We start from the raw sequence: 3,267 nt of genomic DNA on the forward strand, positions 1-3,267 counted from the left end.
CGGAATTCCTCGATTACAGGCATCTGCTCCAAAAGGGTACTGTTCTGAATCCTGTGATGTAGAATTATAGCTAGCAACCCTGTTGAGGGGCACATCTAGAAAAAAGCAAAATAATGACTACACAATTTTAAATTCTTTGTAAATTATAAGTATTACTATGAAAATTCTAAAAATGTGAACATCTTCCCAACTGTTCCTTTGACAAGCTTCAAAATAATATCCCCTTTATGTTGGTCCTTCGAGCTTTTATTTGGAGTCTCGGCTGCCTTAGTGGTTGCTGTCTTTATGTCCCTAGCTTGTGGCTTGGTCCTTCTGTCTAACTCACAGGCAGACAGATGGATAGGAAAGTTGTGTTCAGCCAACAGCTTGATCATACTCTCAAGGCTCAAATCGACTGGGTATTTGGAGACGTCTGTGCAAATTGGCATTTTTGGTTTTTAAATATGGTATCTTATTTGTACTTCAAATGGGTAACTGGTTCTCTTGGAAAAGAGATAGCCATAAAGCTGGTTTTTAAAAAAAAATGGGAGTGGGTGTGAGAGAGTGGCTTAGAAATTACACCAGTAATGGCAGGGCGTGGTTGCTTACGCCTGTAATTCCAGCACTTTGAGAGGATGAGGCAGGTGGCTCACCTGAGATCAGGAGTTGGAGACCAGCCTGGCCAACATGGTGAAACCCTGTCTGTACTGAAAATACGAAAATTAGCCGGGCACGGTGACGGGGACCTGTAATCCCAGCTACTTGGGAGGCTGAGGCAGGAGAATCACTTGTACCCGGGAGGCAGAGGTTGCAGTCAGCCGAGATCGCGCCACTGCACTCCACCCTGGGGCGACAGAACAAACTCTCTCAAAAAAAGAAAAAAAAGAAAAAAAAGAAAAACACCCCGGTAATGGAAACCTGACTGCGTCATCTGTGATGGAGATGGCGGATTATTTCACTTTTAGTGACAGGATGAATTGGATATGTTTGCAGTATTGATCTTGACAAGTGAAATGGTCAGAACCAAATGTGCCCCTCAGCTTGGGCCTCGCGGTTGGCAGAAGACTCTGGCGGGCAACAGACTGGAGACTCGGAGACCGAGGGGAGAATTCTCACGCCCTGACGCTGTTGCAGTCACTGCTTCTGGACTCCTGCTGGAGTGAGCGGCCCCTTCGCCTTGCAGGTTTTGGTGCAGTGGAGACCTTAGGACCTGCCCCTCCTGGCACACCTGTGAGTGTGGTGAGCAGTGCCAGGGCTGAGGCATAGGTGCTGAGCCCGGAACGTGGGATGCGAGAGGCTGCACACACCGGGCGGCAGGCATCTGCTCCAGCAGCCGGGGTTTCCGCAAAGGGGCGGGGCGATGGTTTTCTTCCTTGAATTTGGGTGGGGAGGGTGTCCTGGGGTACTGTGTCTGCACTTGTGTTGCTCTGAGGTCAAGGTGTGGCCCCGAGTCCCTGTCCCTCTGCCAAAGTGAGGGTTTGCCCATTTTCAGGTCAGATTTCCCTTGGGTCCGGGCCTCTAGGAGTGGGGGGCATTGAAGGGGGCGTGAGCATGGTGGACGCGCGTCGGCCTCTTCCTCTCCCCCTCCCCCCAGCTCCTGGGCTGTGTGTGAAGAGCTGCCCATCGGAATCGCCCTCCTGCCTGGTGTCTCATTCACCAGAAATCGTTCTCACTGTGGACTCTTGACTCAAATGTAATCCAGGAATGGAACGTGCTGTTGCTGGATGCCACACGCAGCATCGGGAGCCGAGTTGGGGATTATATGATCTTACCCCACACCTTAGAAGTGAAGATTATCGTTGTCAGGCCTCTGAGCCCAAGCCAAGCCATCGCATCCCCTGTGACTTGCATGTATATGCCCAGATGGCTTGAAGTAACTGAAGAAGTACAAAAGAAGTGCAAATGCCCTGCCTGGACTTAACTGATGACATTCCACCACAAAAGAAGTGAAAATGGCTGGTCCTTGCCTTAAGCAATGATATTATTTTGTGAAATTCCTTTTCGTGGCTCACCCTGCCTCAAAAAGCTCCCCCACTGAGCACCTTGTGACCCCCACTGCTGCCCGCCAGAGAAAACCCCCCCCCTTTGACTAATTTTCCTTTACTTATCCAAATCCTATAAAACGGCCCCACCCTTACCTCCCTTTGCTGACTCTTTTGGGACTCAGCCCGCCTGCACCCAGGTGAAATAAACAGCCGTGTTGCTCACACAAAGCCTGTTTGGTGGTCTCTTCACATGGGCTCTCATGACAATAGTTAAGGAGATACTGAAGTCTTTGCCAGCTCCAAGAGCTTTTTCAGTTTGTGTCGGGCCATTTTAGGCAGAAGGAAAAGCTTGCTTAGAGAATCTTACAGAAATGTTTGGTGCAGCGCCATTCATGGAATAAATGTGTAACTTTCTGTGGCGGCCCTCTGGAAAGAGATGCACTTTGAGTGCACCCTGGCCTGCTCGCTACAAGAATCGGCCCGTGTCACCCCGCTTTCCGTGGGTCTGCAGGTGGCCGTGGAAGGGAAGATGATCAGGAATGCTGGTGACAGTTACCGGTGCGTGTTGATGTGTGCTGCTTTCTGCAGGTGAGAACATTTCTCTTGAATAAACATCGCATCAGGATGATGACTGCAAGATATTTGAGTCTCATTCAATAGTGTTTCTGAGTTTCTTCTGTTTTTAATCTGCTTTCTAGCACTAGGCAAGTGAAGACATGGAAAGTAAAAACCCATCGAACTTGTAGAGACGTAGTGTTGTGTAGGAGCAGACTGGAGCCTCTGGCTCTGTTTCAAGATTGTAGGAAACTCTTAGCTGGCATGGTCAGGGTGTAAATTATCTTGTTTAATTGAAATGTAAATGAGTCAAAGCTGGCGCCTGCATTGTTGATGAAATACCAGATTTTAAAGGAACATGTTGATACGCCATAAGATACCAGCAAAGTTCCTTGCTGAGGTTCGGCGCGGGTTCGGAGGAGCTGGGCCTTACTTGTCACCAGGGTCATCTCTGGGAGCAGATGCTCAGTGTGGGCAATAGTCACTTAGCCTTTCCAGAGCCCAGGAACAGCTCGCTGTGGTGTTTTTAGAACCTGTATTTTGAGTCAGTTTGTCCCACTTGACTCGAAGTTGCTGCGCAGTTTCAGACCTTTGCCTCGCACCGTGCGCTCGTTTTCTTGTTCCCTGATACCTGCCTCGGTAGCCCCCGGCCTGACATTCGAGCCTCGTCGTTCACGGACACAAGCTCCGTGGTGGGGCCCAGGCCACGACTCCGGCTTGCACAGTTCCGTGCCTGTCACCGTGGTTT

The 3,267-nt window shown here is 49.9% G+C and overlaps 1 long non-coding RNA gene across 1 annotated transcript; it reads left to right on the top strand.

Annotated features, from left to right (window-relative positions):
* The first annotated feature begins 972 nt into the window (after positions 1 to 972).
* LOC141407970 (uncharacterized) lies at positions 973 to 2,192 on the top strand. The gene is made up of 2 exons (XR_012419715.1): positions 973 to 1,209; positions 1,574 to 2,192. It is a non-coding gene; the product is annotated as an uncharacterized lncRNA (long non-coding RNA).
* Positions 2,193 to 3,267: the final 1,075 nt, after the last annotated feature.

The sequence above is a fragment of the Macaca fascicularis genome, chromosome 11 (genome assembly GCF_037993035.2).
Source record: "Macaca fascicularis isolate 582-1 chromosome 11, T2T-MFA8v1.1".
Classification (NCBI taxonomy): domain Eukaryota; kingdom Metazoa; phylum Chordata; class Mammalia; order Primates; family Cercopithecidae; genus Macaca; species Macaca fascicularis.